Source organism: Peromyscus eremicus, chromosome 10, assembly GCF_949786415.1.
Source record: "Peromyscus eremicus chromosome 10, PerEre_H2_v1, whole genome shotgun sequence".
In the NCBI taxonomy this organism is placed as follows: domain Eukaryota; kingdom Metazoa; phylum Chordata; class Mammalia; order Rodentia; family Cricetidae; genus Peromyscus; species Peromyscus eremicus.
In genome coordinates, this window is record NC_081426.1 from 40,180,122 (window position 1) to 40,197,011 (window position 16,890).

The window sequence follows — 16,890 nt, forward strand, 5'->3', positions numbered from 1 at the left end:
ACTATGAAGTAAATATAAAAAAGTGTGTGGTCATTCAAGACTAGGAGGGAATTATTATTCTTTGCTTGCCTGGAAAGAAGATATTTGGGATAAAGGTTTTAGGTCAATTAATTTAGTAGCAATTTTCCAAAAGTAACTGGATAAATTTAATTATTTGAATGGCTTTTGTATTGATATATCCACTTATCAGAAGTTTATTTTAATTGGCTACCCATTAGTTTTATGGTACTTTGTGTTTGTCCAAACACATTTCATACACAGCACAATTTTATTGTAGTAACTTTTGTGAATGGTGTACATCTTAGCTATTATGAATGTCCTGACATCAAGAATATTGTGAATAGCAGAGTGGATTCTTGTTTTCTCAAGCATTTTCTATCCAGTCTACTGTCTTTGACTTCTCCTAGTTACATCCCTGTTTGTGCTATTCCATTTTCCTATTCGCCTCAGCTTGTCTGTAAGTGGCTTGAAATAATTCATAGAAAGACAAGCTGAAAAGCTATAGCATGAACACGAATATCATTAGACAGAAGAGATACTCTGCCTGGAAATAACTCCTGCCATGCTGCCTGCTGTTCTTTCCTCAGAATAGTTTGTTTTCTCTTTTCTCAGAACACCTCCAGAGAATAACTTCGTTATTCTCTTTATATAAAAAATTATATATGAGGCAGCTGGATCTTTGGGAGTTCGAGGCCAGCCTGGTCTACATAGTGAGATCCAGGAAAGGCGCAAAGTTACACAGAGAAACCCTGTCTCACCAAAAAAACAAAAACAAAAACAACAAAACAAAACAAAAAACAAAAAATAATTTCTAGCAGATGAAAAAACATAAAAACTGTATGTGTTTGTTAGGTATTACGTGATATCTGATACACTGTGTTGTAGTGGGTAGCCATTCCAGCTTTGACCTGTAAGTTCCAACCCTCATTGAGGCTTCGGTAATGGTCACGCCTACAAGGCGAGGCTGAGAGAGGACACTGAAGACAGGAGATCTGGATGGGCGGGCTCTCTTGGTTCCTGGACCCTGGACGCTGGAGGTTGACCGAGCAGAGTTCTCCAGAGAACACCACCGGACTGCGCCATGCCTTTCCCAGACCCTGTAGCCTATCCCTTCACTTGTAAGTTACCCCACAAAATAAACCTCCCTTGTAACTACATGGAATGGCCTTAATAGTTTCACCAATACTGTGTAATATTTAAATTTCAATGAGCATACCTCACTCAACTCAGTCTTTTTTTTTTTTTTTTTTGGTTTTTTGAGACAGGGTTTCTCTGTGTAGCTTTGCGCCTTTTTCCTGGAACTCACTTGGTAGCCCAGGCTAGCCTTGAACTCACAGAGGTCCGCCTGACTCTGCCTCCTGAGTGCTGGGATTAAAGGCGTGTGCCACCACCGCCCGGCTTCAACTCAGTCTTAAATAGCAGTGCCTTTGGATTTTTCCTCCTCATTTTGGGAACCCTTGTCACTCATCCACCTCTGCCTGCCTTTGGAGCCAGCCAAGTCCCCAGCAATAGATCTCCTCAGCATTTATCTCCATTTACTTAATAACTACTAAAAACTGAGAGCCGAATTGTTACACCAGCACAGATACCAGCCCACTTGGCAGTTGCTTTCCTTCATTATAACCATTGCACTCACTACTTCATAGACAAGGTGCAGTCACATGACCTAGGATCTACCAACGAGTAGACCCACTTATTTGGAAATGAAAAGAAACTGAAGTAAATGGCAGTATGCATAGAGACCAATATTCTAACTTGTGTGGTGGGGTAGATGGGCATCTAGGACAGGTATTTCTAGCTCTAAGTCCAAAGTATGTAATGTAGTAGTCACTGTGGTGGTGTTCGGGGTGGGTGGGGTGTCTATGATGTACATGACTTGAGTTATTTTGATGTGTTTTGCCTAGTTCCATCTGTCCTGGCTTGTACAGCATAAGTTTCACAACATGGGTCTCCTAGATATTCCATGAGCCACACAGTATCTTTTTAGTAACTTTATGTATAAACAAAGGAGTGCATAAGGTTGTCTGTCTCAGAACTCTGATCAACAAACTTGATATGTTTACATTTTATTGTGACAGTCAAGGATGGAAAAGCATTCAGAGAAGATGGCTGTGATAATGGAATAGTTAAGATAAAACTTGCTTGAGAATGATTAATTTAAACCAGGGAGAAGTTCCTCCCACATCTCTCCTCATTTAATCTTCTCTCTCTCTCTCTCTCTCTCTCTCTCTCTCTCTCTCTCTCTCTCTCTCTGTCTCTCTCTCTCTCTGATTCACACACACATTATTCAATACAGGTTTCTTTGTCTATAACCTGAAAACCATAAGCATATCATCTTTGTAGTCTTGTTAGTAGTTAAATGAAATACTCAGGATAACACACGCCACATGGAAGTGTTTGACAATAAGTGTTTTGGTTAGTATTAGGAGGGAGTGATAAATACTCTGTGATGGCTTAGTGGAGCTGATATGTTCAGTCTAGGACTAGAAGAGCTGGAAGAATATGACAAGGATCCTCTAGATGACTCTGAGGATTAGGTCTGTAGAAGAACACAGTGTTTCTGCATTGCTGAATGTTGCTTAGATTAAGCTGGGCACTGTTGGAAGCATAAATAGCAAGGATAAGGAGTGGGTGAGTAGGGCAGGGGCCACATCACAGGAACATTACAGAGATCTTTCATGATGAGCTGTTGCTGCTTTCAGTCTTGTCCTTCCAGGCAGGTGGAAAAATTTGCTCTTTCCTCCTTGACTAACATGGGCTGATTTAGTCACCTGTAACTTTATGACATGTGCACAACCCTCTGTTGGCTGATTGGGGACACAGTTCTAATCTAATGTTTTAATTTGTCTATTAACATTGAGGATGATTAGATATATGCTAAAGCTAGGTCAGAGATGGGAAGAATTGTTTTAAAAGCATAAAGAAACATATGTTTAAAAATTCTAGCTGAAGCCGGGTGGTGGTTGCACACACATTTAATCCCAGCACTCGGGAGGCAGATACAATTGATCTCTGAGTTCAAGGCCAGCCTGGTCTACAGAGTGAGTTCCAGGACAGCCAGGGCTATATTGAAAAACCCCGTCTTGGACAAAACAAACAAACAAATAAAAACAACAAGGAAAAACCTTAGTAAAAATTGTCAATATCCTTTGACAAAATTTGTGAAGTCAATAACAAAATTCTACTTTTCTACTCCATAATGCATTCATTGATTGATGAAATAATTCTAGAATTCTTTCTTTCTTCTCTGCCTTTGTCTTCATCTTTGGCTTCATCCTTTGTTCTAAAATCAAATGTAAAAATAATTTTTAAAGAACAATGTTGGCTTTACAAAAGCTGCCATCTCCTTCAACTACTCGAGTTCTAATATAAAAAATTATTATGTCCTATGAAATAATTTAAAAATCTTCAGTAGTCCTATGTCAGTGACAAATTATACGAGCTGGAACAAACCCAACTCTAATTTTTTATTTATATGTTTTAAGTGTTAAAGCTGAAAACGTATTTTGCAACTACCTCATTCTTGACTTTTTGAAAGTCCATATGTTTTTAAGGGAAATTTAAAATTCAGCTTTATTTGAGTGTTTGCAAAAATTTAAAGGAGATATTTGATGTGCAAGATTTATATGTCTTCAGAAATCAGATCTGAACCCAACTGCTTGGATAAAGTTCAAACTAAATTCTCCTAGTGCTCTGAAAAAATTATTTGCATCAGATTCATGAGTTCAGTTCTTTTCTGATGCTGGTGGGAAGGCGAGTCATGTACTACTATTGCATGTTTATATTTCACTTCCTTTTGAGCAAGTATTAAGGACTCATACATTTTGTCAACTTTAAGTATTCAAGTACCATATTTTGTTTGAATTATCACCTTGATGCTGAGGTTTTTGTGATCCCCCAACCAATGGAGTTGGTTCATTTTCCTGATAGTAGAGTACATTGCTTTGCATCCATCAGGCAACTGGAGAAAAAATTCATCAATGAGAGTCATGAAAGGACATGAGTCTTCTGAAATCTTACAACTGTTCCAAGTTGGACTGGAATTTTATTATTTCAGTGTTGGATCTGGTTCAACAAAGAGGCAAGTTTGCTGAACTAGAAGTTAGAAAGACTTAGGGTCTCATCCTTTGCCTTCTTAATACTTAACTATGTGATTCATAAAAGGCATTTCCCCCATCACAGGCTTAAATGCCCTCATCTGAAATAGAAGATAGACCATAGTAGTGTTTTCAAACTAGATTCTTCAGAGCCCTGTTGTTCCCAAACAGTTTTCTCCAGTGTCTTGGCTTTGATAGGTTTGTGTGGGAGGAGTTTGCAGAAGATTCTTAAGAGTAAAGAATTGTTTTCCTATAATAAAAATATGTAGCAGTCCTCAACCCTCATGTTTAAGATTTTATTTTTTTAACTTATTAAGTAATTATTCTGTCTTATCACTGGTTTTAAATGCCCTAGAAGAAATGATAACTGGATACTAACTGTAGAAATAGAAATTGATTTTACTTGTTGGCAATGAGCTGTTTCATCCCAGAGATACAAGTCTACAATTGCTCCTTTGCTATTAGAACCAGATCACAGGGTTTAACTATGACTTTCATAACAAGGACCTTGGAAAACTGCTTGGCAATGTCTCTCACAGCTGTGAGATATGTGCTTAATCCAAGAACAACACTTGGGTCCAACAGAAACAAACACACATACACACACACACACACACACACACACACACACACACACACACGCGCGCGCGCGCGCGCGCACACACACACACATTTACAAAAAGATAGGCACAAGAATATTCACAGCAATACTACTCACAATAACCTTTCTTTGGGGACTACCCAAATGTCCAATGTCCATCAGTAATGGAAGGGATACATGAACTGGAGGTGCATTTTCACAATGAAAAAATTGCTCAGCAATCAGCATGAAGTATGGATCTGTAACTGTACACAATGGTATAGATACTTCTTACAAACACAAACCATTATATAATAAACTCACCCATAAAGTAAAAAATTTGGAAAATAATTCATGTTTTTAGAAATCAAGATTGTCGATATCATTGAGAAAAGATATGGAAAAGTTCTAAGGGATCTTGAATGGAGGATTCTCTGTATATTACTTCTTAACCGTGAACTGTTTCCTAAACTAAGTACTGGTGAAACATGTGTCCAACTTGTGAAAGGTAAATTAAATTTTACTTGTGATCTGTGTACTTTTCTGTATGTGAATTACATTTATCAAGACAGACAATTCTAGATTGTCTCCTTAAAACTGCTTCCCAAGATTAGTCAGTGCTAAAGACAAAAACATTTTCATCTTTGGTAGTACATTATTTTACATAATAGGCCAAACATAAGTATTAAATTTCAAGATATTAAACTGAAGGAATATTGGGCTAAGGGGATTTACCTAATAACACAAAGGATTTTCTGTCACCTTTGCACCCATGGGGCTGGTTATCCACTTCTACACTTGTGCATTTGAAAAGTACTGTCTAATCTCTCTTATGTCATCTGACAAGCTTTTTTTGTTTTCTGATAGACTAGTTTAAACTCAGTTCTAGTAGACATATCCAATCCATGGGGTGTGTGTATTGTCCTAGGATAGCAATGAATTTGGCCTAACTTGTCTGTTGACTGCAGCACCATGTTGAAATATTAGAAGGTTGAACTCTAGTGTTTTCTATTTCTCTCATGAAGGAATGACTACTATAGGAATTTGCCTCTTACCATAGACAATTGTAACTGGAAAATGTTCAGACTTGCTCAGTGCTTAAGTGCTTCAAAATGATATTTGGTTTAAGGTCTATTTATAGTTGTAGGTTATTTAAGTAGTTAATTATCTTTTAAAAATATTTAAGCTGGGCATGGTGGTGCATGCCTTTAATCCCAGCACTTGAGAAGCTCTTGGGAAGCAGAGGCAGGTGGATCTCTGAGTTTAAGTTCAGCTTGGTCTACAGAAAGAGTTGCAGGACATCCAGGGCTACACAGAGAAACCCTGTCTTGAAAAAACAACAACAGAATATTTAAGCATATTAACACTGCTTTCATACAAACCTATGTTTTTTTATTTTCATCATCTTTTACTCTTTCATATCTGTATTTCAGAGTGTCTGATCACATTCAGTTACTCCTTTCAAGTGGCAGCCCAAGACAACCACTAGCAAGTCTGAGGAAGAAAAATGGTTTTGGGTACTCTGTTTGAGGTGGTTCATTTTGGTAACTACAAAGTTGGAATAGGAATTACACAAGAAGAAGCTTAGCTCTAGTGGTCCCTCAATACTGTGGCTCTCTGTGCCACACGATAAAGTCATCAGATCCTTTAATACCTGAGCAGCTAAGGACAAAAGCTTCTGTCCATTATTGTTCAGTTTTGCTTGTAGCGTGAACGTTAGCCCAGATGCGTGGCTGGCACAACATTTTGCAGTCACACATGTGTGTCAAGTTGTGAAAACAGAAGAAGTATCCTAACGAAGACTAGATCCAGGTAGCTTATCTTAATAAAATCACAAGAACCACACATGACAGAGAGGAGTTTATTCAGAGAAAAGGTTCAAAATAGACAATTCATGTCAAGCCTGGGTTTGTCTATGTTTGAAAGACCATGATGACTTTTTCCCCACAATACTTTAAATACAGCTTTTTGTTTGTAATTGGAGATGACTGTTTTTTGCTCGCGCTCTCTCTCTCTCTCTCTCTCTCTCTCTCTCTCTCTCTCTCTCTCTCTCTCTCTCTCTCTCTCTCTCTGTGTGTGTGTGTGTGCGTGCGTGCGTGCGCGTGTGCGTGTGCGTGTGCGTGTGTGTGTGTGTGTGTGTGTGTGTGTGTGTGTGTGTCTGTAGTTATGCTTGGCATCATTCTGAAAGTGGAAAGATGTTTTAATGGACCATAAGAATCATATTAGTAGTTCAATTAAGGGGTAAAGGAGTCCTAAAAGTTGAGGAGTGTTTGGTTTTAGATGCTTCTGTTGGGAAATGCAGCTCTTTTAATCTACTTTTCTTCTCCAATTCCTACCCAAGACTCTTTGGGTGGTCATGTTTGCAGATTTTTCAGCATCTAGCTAGCTAGAACTCCCACCCTAGTCTTCACTCTTTGTTGGCCTAGAATGAATGAATGAATGGATGCAAATTGCATGTAAATGTAGAATATTCATACATTTAATTATTTTCCAAGGACAAATAGAGCCATTTAATTTTAATTAAGCTATTGCACTGTTACACATTTTCAGAGTCGACAGTATGATTTGACCATGCTTCAATTGGTGGCCCCACCCCTAGAACTATACATGCGGCACGAATTGAGTCCATGGGTTATTTAAAAAAAAAAAAATAACAAAAAAGACATGAAGTTGGGGGTGGTTGATTAGGAGGCGGGGCTGGATCTGGGAGGAACTAGGGGAAGGAAAATACATTGTATGAAATTCTCAAAGAATTAATAAAAAATAGAAAAAATGTTATTTGCCAGAAAATATAATCATGGAAACAGTGATTCAAACAAGAAACAGATTTTTTTCTTGCAATTGATTTTACTTGGTTTCTTCAGAACATGAGGCATTGGGACTTTGAAATCAGGTCAACCTGAAATCAAATTCTGCAAAGAGGAAATCTGTAATGGTGGAGAAGTTGTTTTTGTTTTCTTCACTGAAGTTTCTCTAGGTGTGAAATCTAGGTGACAATAGCTGCCTTACAATGTTTCTTTTTTTTAAATCTCTTGCTTAGGATTAAAGATAATGTTTATAAAGTGCCCAGCATAATAACCAAATGTACACTCAGTGAACAATAGTTGGTTGTTAGAATGTAAACACAAGCAAATTTCATGACTTTTCTGAGATCACGGATTAATGATAAAATTAGAATGAAGAATTTTGATTCCTCTTCTGTCTTCTGCTCCTGTACTCGTTCTTATATTCATACCTATTACAATTTCCTGAGTTCTTTGTCATTCGACAAGTGAGGCATTAATTTTAGCTTTCATGGGGTTAGTCCTTTTGGGATAATTCTTCCCCATCCCCCCTCCTCCTCCCAGGTCGCATTTTCCTTTGTTTCCAAGCCAAGACAAAAATGTTGGCTATGGGAAATATTTATTGGGTGCCATTTAGACAAATGCAAGAATCTGATTGAATACTCTCCATGACTGCCGGTTGAAACTAAACACGAGGTTGCCATGGATACCGCTTGCTTGGCCTCTGCTCCAATACATTAGAGCCTTTTTAGTTCAACAGTGTGCAAACCACAGATGTTGCCATGCATTGTATTAATAATCAGCTTGGATCTCTTAGTAAAAGAATAGCTCAGGTTTGTCTTAGCAGAGAGGGGTGGAAATTCTCAGATGCAAAACAAAATGCCCTGTACTTGAAGGGTTGCTTCTATGTACAGTGAGTTACCTTTCCAGGCAGCTTTTGCTCTTCACTCTGCTCCATTTAATCTGGACCCTCTACTCTTTTTTTTTGGTATTTATTTAGAATAAGGATCTCTACTGTATTTTTTTTTTTTTTTTGTTAAACCTCACAGGGGTATCTGCTAGGAAAATTGCACAAACTTGGTTATAGGACTTCAAACCAGGAATTAAACACAGTAGGAGAGAGGGATACAAGAAATCCGAGGTTCTGTAAGAGACTAGACATGAAACAGCAACAGAGGAATCTCAGATTTATATAAAAATCTCTGGCTTTTCTACATACCACCTGTGTGTTTTAGGGCAAATGAAACAATACAAACCCTAGTTTCTTCATTTCTATGGTTCTTTCACTTGTAAAAACCTGGTAATTACCCTGACTCCCCCTCAACTATCCTGTCTATGCTTTGTACTTAAAAACCAAATACCACTGTTCTGCTGGAGGAACATAGCAATTACTACTAGTGACATTCTATTATAGCATATAGATCAGGGCCGTGCTCAGCCATTAGCAGAGAAGTTTCCTCCTGCAGTAGATGGGAACAAATATAGAAACCCACAACTGGACAATATGCAGAGAGTGAGAGTTCTTGAAACACTTAGTCCTACTAACTAGGATGTCTCCATCAAATCCCTCCCCTTAGGGCTCAGGGAACTCTGCAGAAGAGGAGGCTAAACAGTTTTAAGAGCCAGAGGGAATGGAAGATGCTTAGGAAACAAGGCCTTCTAGACGTAACGGGACTGATGCACCTATGAACTCACAGAAACTGTGGCAGCATGCATAGGACCTGCACAGGTATAAGCAGGATGGAGTCTTAGTGCAGAGATGGGGAAGTAGACACATGCTCCACTCCTAACCCAGAAGCTATCTCCAATTCTAGGAGCAGTTAGCTCCCAAAGGAAAAGTTAGTTTTCTCCAATGGAATCTCACTGGGTATGCACACCCCACGTAATGGCAGGCTTATGCCCAGCAGTAGATGATCAACACAAAATAAACTCAATGGTATCTTTGAAAATCTTTCATCTCACAATGCTTTGGGCATTGTTTTTTTTTTTTAAATTTTTTTTGCATTTTTTTGTTTGCTTATATATTGTAGTTTCCGATTTTATAAATAAAACACATTGAGTTTTCCACTGTGTGTATGTGAGCATATGTGTGCGTGTGTGCGCGCGCGCGTGCGCGCGCGCAAGCATAGATATGATTTTCTTGTATTTTTTCTTTTTTCTGTTTGTTTGTATGTTTTGTCCTATTCATACTTGTTTTAATTTAATTTTATTATTATTATTATTATTTTAGATGACTGTATTCAAATGAGAGAAAGAAAGAAAGAAAGAGTGTGGATTTGGGTGAGTGGGGAGGATCTGGAAGGCATTGGGGGAGGGGAAAACATGATCAGAATGTATTGTATGGGAAAAAATCTTGTCTCAATAAATATATAAAGTTGTTAAAATGAATGATTTATCATCATTTGTATTATAAAGGTAATAATAATGTCCAGAAGGTACCCACTTTATCATTTTCTTAGCCCCCACATATCTGATAGACCCAAATAGACTAATTTAACATGTTGAAAATGGAATCGTTCTCCCATCAAAAATGAGAAAAGTAATAACTATGCTGTATTGATCTTCATGATAAATTTTTCCCTTACAAGGAGGCTGATCAATAGTTTTTACTGTAAAACTGTTGGCGGTGTTGGTAGTCATCTGTCAGATGTTTTGTGTTCATGATTTTTATATTTCCAAATTGTCATTCCATTTCAGTCTCCAAGGACAGCACAACTTCTTGCAGTGTGATCTAACTACCCAGCCTTCCTTTTGTTCTTCTGACCTTACATGTTCTCTGGGCAAGGCTTTCCAGAAGGTCTTGCCTCCAGTCTCTCATGACAGGTCACTTTTTGTTTGGAGACCTTACTCTTGCAATGTCACATCTGCTGTGAGACCTTTATCCCGTGTTTGTAGGATTGTTGGTATCCTTGCCTCTCCTTGTCTCATCTCCTGGCAATTCCTTCCCTATCTTTTACTTTTTTTTATAGCACTTATCTTTATTTGAATGACCTTGCTCATTAGTTCATGTACAAACTTTCCTTCTGTCCCTAAGAGAATACTGTAGATGATGGACAGTGTACCCTTCTTGTTTGTTTCTATCTCTCTGGAATGTTTAGATCCCCCCAGCACTTGCAAAGTCTCAGCAAATATTCATGGACAGAATTATTGAATATGCACAGTTAAGAAAATGCACTTAAAAAATCCAGACAGATGTGGAATGCAGGCTTTTATTTTACCACTTACTTAAGATGACAACCTCATCTTCAGCCAATAATGTAACCTCTCTATGACTCAGTTTCCCATATTCAAAATAGGCATGGAAATGTTGGTATCATTTTATTAATTAATTTATTTTAAATATGTTTTAATTAAAATAAAATCTTATCACTTTTCCCCTCCAATCTATCTCAGGTACCTTCCCTCCAATCCCTCTCATGTCCCCCACTCTCAAGTTGATAGTCTCTTTTTCTTTCCTTATTCCTGTTACATATGTATACATATGAACACAAATAGATACATACAACCTGCTGATTCTGTTATTTGTGTGCATATCATGTAGGACTGAACACTCTGCATTGGACAACCAATAGGGGCTCATCCATGGAAGAGGCTAATTTTCCTTCTCTCATCAGTCATTAGTTGCTTAAGGGTAGAAGCCCTTAAAAATTTCCCTCACCATGTTAATATGTTTATTGATGTTGTTATTGTTCTGGTCTTATTTTTGCAGTCATTTCTAGGAGATAGCATTTTACTGCAAACTTCCTGGTATTCTGACTCTGTCTTAGTCATTGTTTTATTGCTATGAAGAGACACCATGACCATAGCAACTCTTATAAAGGAGAGCATTTAATTGAGGTACTTACAGTTTCAGAGTCTTAGTTCATTATTATCATAATGGGGAGCATGGCAGCAGGGAGCATGGATGCAGGCAGGTGTGGTACTGGAGAAGTAGCTAAGAGCTGCATCCTGATCTGCAAGCAGAGCCGCATCCTGATCTGCAAGCAGAGAGAAGAGAGAGAGAGAGAGAGAGAGAGAGAGAGAGAGAGAGCATACGAGCGAGCCTGGGTCTACCTTGGGCTTTTGAAACCTCAAAGCCCACCCCAGTGACACACTTCTTTCAACAAGGTCACACTTCCTAATCTAATCTTTCTCAAGTGGTGCCACACCCTTATGACCATGCATTCAAATATATGAGCCTATGGGGCTCATTTTTTTCAACCACCACAGACTCTTAAAATCCTTGCACTCCTCTTCCTCTGTTTTCTGAGCCGTAGATACAGGAGCTGTGATGTAGATGTGTCCTTTGGGGTTGGCCTCCCCACTATCTATTCATCTCTTCATTGTTTCCAGTGTGGTTTTCTGAGATGGCCTCCATTCACTGTAGAGAGAAGCTTCTTTGATGGGGGTGTGGTGAGAGCGACATTTATCTGTGGGTACAAGGATGAGATTGAGAATGTAGTAAAGAATTATACTGGTCTACCTAAGTGGGAGTAGGAGATCTGTTTCCAATGTCCATGACTTCACTAGTCCTGGGAAACTCAAGATTAACAGTACCAGGCATGATTTCCCTCCTGTTGAGTGGGTCTTAAGTCCAAACAACTGCTGTTTGCCCCTAACATGTGAGTGCGACAAATTGCACCTTTATGGATGTCTCGCTGTGTTGGTCACTGTTGCGTGTGTGTGTACATGCTCATGTGTGGGCATATGGAAGACAAAGAACCTCAAATGCCATTCTTTTCAGGTGTTTTTGTGTCAGAATCTCTTGCTTGTATGGAACTTGACTAGTAGAAGAGGGGATTGGCCAGGGAGCCTCAGGAAGCTGGGTGTTTCTGCCTCCCAGCACTGGGATTACAATCACATACCACTTTTTAAATGTGGGTTCTGGGCATCAAATTAGCTCCTTGAGTTTGTAAGGACATAATTTTCTCCAAAAAAAAAAAATATGACTGGAACCTGAAGAATGACACTGAGGTTGTCATCTGACATCTACCATCATGTACACACACACACACACACACACATATGAACAACCTTACACACACCTATGTATCCACATACATGTGAGCATTCATACACACACCCACAGAAAATTTCTTGGAGGGAACTGTGAAATAAGCAATATTTTGTAGGAAAATATACATTCACACTACCACTTGTATTAAACATTTACAGCCAGGTGGTCGTGGTGCACACCTTTAATCCCAGCATTAGGGAGGCAGAGCCAGGTGGATCTCTGAGAGTTTGAGGACAGCCTGGTCTACAGAGTGAGATCCAGGACAGGCACCAAAACTAGACAGAGAAACCCTGTCTCGAAAAACCAACAAAACAAAACAAAACCAAAAACCAAAAAAACAAAAAAAATTTGCATATAAATAAATAATGGAGAGGAGGCAATATATATGAACAAAGAAGAAGAATGTTATTGTGAATAAACAAAAGAAAGAGCCAGAGTATATGCAACCTGAGTACTGGTGGCAGGTAGGTCCATGCAGCTAGAATAGTATATTCATGTGCAATGCCATGAAAATCTAGAAGATGCTAAGGCTGAGACAGCCAGGTATCAGAGAGCTAAAATCCAGCTGAATCACTGATGGGCTGTGATCTAAGGAAGGTCCAGCTTAATCTGTCTGCCTTTCTTCTTTCTCTTACATAGTAAATAAATTTAATTTTATCTACCCTATCTGCTTTACAAGAGTATGATGATACGAACATGCAATTCAAGAGCTTGGAAAAATCTAATGCACTTTATACATACAAATACAGATATACATCTATTTGGGGAAAAAAACTGACACTTGTTGATTTGGGCTTCGTTTAAGGTGAGTTATCTCTCCTTCCTAAATCAGGCATCATTACCTCCATCTTAGAGGTGAAGAAGCTGAGACAGGAAGCTAAAGCAACTGGTAACAACTACTCAGGGGCTGAGCTGAATTCAAAGTCTCTGTGACTGACCTCAAGGCCCTAGCTCTTCCTATGATATGGCTCATCCTCATAAAATGAAACATGGCGAGGCGGCCTTGTTACCACGTCAGAATCTTATTCCTTCTTCATAGATGGGCTTCTAGCTACATTCTGAGGAAGTGTTTTAAATAAAATATGCACTCACCTCAGGACGAATTAATTTTCTGTATTTATACTAATATTAGAATCAATGTTCTAATGTTTGTTTGTCAATTTAATAAAAGTTGTCTTTTATTTTTTGGGGGGGTTATAGGAAGTCTGAATGGATTCTGGTGTAGTGGGAAGAAGGAGAATAATATTTTCCTCTATTATTTGTGTGAAGGAGTAGGTCTCTGTTTCTTGGGCTCATTTCCCTCTGGTTTTTTGTTTGTCCAATGTGTTGATTTCTGTTTTATCTTATTATATTTTATTTTATCATTATCTCTTAGAAGCCTGTGTGTTTTCTATTAAGAGGCAGAAAGGGAGTGGATCTGGATGTGAAAGGAGGTGGGGAGGAACTGGAAGGAGGAGAGGGAGGGAGAACTGTAATCAAGATATATTGTGTAAGAAAAAGATTTATTTTCAAAAAGATGAAACACTGCTCATTAATATTTCTCAATATCAATGGTCTCAATAAAGAAAAAAAGCTGCTTGCTGAGGTCCATGTATGAAGCTGATCTATATGTGTGTTTTTACATAATATTTCTATGAATATAAAATAGCAAAATTTCATTAAAAATCAATAATAAATATGAACTACTGAGAGAATGTATATATATATATGTATATATGTAGAGGACAGTGAGAAGTTGGAAATACACATGTGGAGATAATAGGAAGAGGGGCCTATAGTTGGAATCAAAAGGCAGCAGTGACTTTTTGTTGTCACTCTGTGATCTTGTGTGTATGATAGTTAGTATTAACTGTCAATTTGATAGAAGCCAGATTGCCTGGGGAGTCAGCTTCTGGGTATATATGTGGGGGGGTTATCTGGGTATGTTAATTGATAATGGAAGATTTATTTCTCTTTTTTGTTCCCTTTATTTTTTATTAGTTCTTTGAGAATTTCATACAATGCATTTTGATCATATTCATTCCCTACCCCTAGTACTTTTGGACTAAATCCCTTTTCCTACCTCTGTGCTTTGTGTCCTTTTTATCTACACCCAATAAGTCCAATGTGTGTTGGCCCACATATTCTTGGTTGTGGTCTTTCGCTGGAACATGATCAACTTACCAGTCTGTTTCTCAAAGGAAACAGACTCTCTGTCTCCTAGAAACTATCACTTGCCAATAGCTCCTCAGCTAGGGATGGGACTTCATGGCCATTTTCCATCTCCATGTTATGATTTGGGCTAGCTTGAACTTGCACAGGATGTGCAAATATTTTCACAACTGCAGTGAGTTCAGATGTGCAAGTTCCATGATGTGTTTGTAAGACACCGTTTCCTTGTAGTTATTCACCCCTCTGGCTTTTTCACTCTTTACACCACTGTTTTGCAATGATCTCTGAGCCTTTGACGGAAGGGTAAGATTTTGATGTCTCATTTAGGTCTGAACATTCTGCAGTCTCTTATTATCTATACCTTGACCAGCAGTGAGTTTCTGTGTTAATCAACTTCTACTACTAATAGAAGCTTTCTCCAGTAAGAGTTATGATGTATTCATCTATGATAAATTATTAGAAGTTGGCTTAATACTATAGCAGAATAATACTAGTAGGTTTTCCTCTAGGTCCTATGACCTGTCCAGTCACTGCTTCTTAGTCTGATAGTTGTGCCAGGTATGGTATTCATCTTGTGAAGTGGTACTGAAATTCAATCAGAAAGTAGTTGGTTGCTCCCATAATGTTCCTGTCATAATTGAGCTAGTGAACAAGTCTTGCTAGGCTAGTCATCACTGGAGTTAGTAGTGTTCATAGATGGGTAAAAATTTATATAATTAATTATTTTTCTTTTCCAGTAGCTTACATATTACCTTCCGTTACTATGAAAACTAGCCAGTAGGAATGGAGTTTCCAGATCAATAACAATTTGATAGCTCCATATTCTATGATTCAAATATGTTGTATTGTGTCTTTGGTAATAGGGTCTTATTATCAAGTTCTGGAGCGTAACCAACAATTGTAATTTTGGGGGGCTTATGGGGCATAATTGGCCAACAATTCCAAAAGAGGTAACTCATTCCTAGCACTGGGATTTTTTTTTTCTTAGCTTGTGGTGTCTAGTAGGAACATTGTCACCCACTTTAGGATATGTTCATTTTAACTCACTTTCTCTGTGCTCATTTTTCAGTATATTCATAGATGTCAGGAAATTAGTAATAGCCATGGTGGGAGACAAGGTAGGGTAGATAGAACATAGTGGTCTAAAGGCTTCCGGAGGAATAATGGAACAGGACTAAATTGGGGTGGAGGATGGGAAGGCAGAGCAGAGGAAAGAATACATGGAAGGATAATAAATAACACTAAACATCTTCAAAAAAGCCACGTTGAAGACCTATCTTAACTGTGGGCAAGAACCTTCCTTTGGAAGGGCATCCTGGACTATATAAAAATGGAGAAAGTGAGCTGAGCACTAGTGTGTGTTCATCTTTCTGTTTCTTGATTGTAGATGTGATGTGGCACCTATTTCAGGCTCCAACTGTCTTAATTGCCCCACCTTGATGGGCTTTATCTTTGAGCTGTGAGGCACAACAGACTCCTTTTCCCTTGGATTGCTTTTGTCAGAGTATTTTGTCCCAGCAAAAGGAGAAGAAACCAAGACAATGGGGTTAGTTCACCTAAGGGTAACTATTTCTATATTTAATGTTTACTCCATGCCAGGTGCCCAGTGAAGTTCTCATAGTCACCCTGTGAAGCCAGCATTACCACCTCCAGCTCATAGGTGGAGAGACTGAGGATCATGTTACCTTCTTCTAATGTAGTCAACTAACAGGTAGTCACACAAAAGTCTAGTCTAATACTCTATCCTGCCTGGATAATGGTAGAAAAAATAGTTACAAACTCAAAACTGTTATTATTCAGTCCATTTCTCAATCCTATATGAATAACAATTACAATATTTGAGAATAAACACACAACTAGTAACTTTCTGTTGTAGTTTTCAGTGTCATCCGTTTACTGGAAGAGGAAGGAAACTTTCCAGAATTGAGCCTTTTATGAGCCTCACCAGCTCTGAATAAATGAGTGTCTACAGGTGGCTGGCAAATAGACTCATAAATATTCATGGTACGGAGCAGTCTTGTGCGTCTCCAAGGTGGGGTGTTGCACATAACACAGAGAAGATAACATATAGCCCCTCAACTGAAGAGCAAGGTGCAGCTTTGGCCACACTGATCAGAAGCCAGCAGAGTGTGTATGACAGTGCTCAACACGGCCACTGGCCATCCACATTCTTCTCCACCGGAGGCTGACATAAACAGGACAAAGGGGATTCTTTTCATCTTCCTCAATATGCCTTTTTCCCTTTATATTAGTTTACAGAATTTTTGTTTACACCAACTTGTA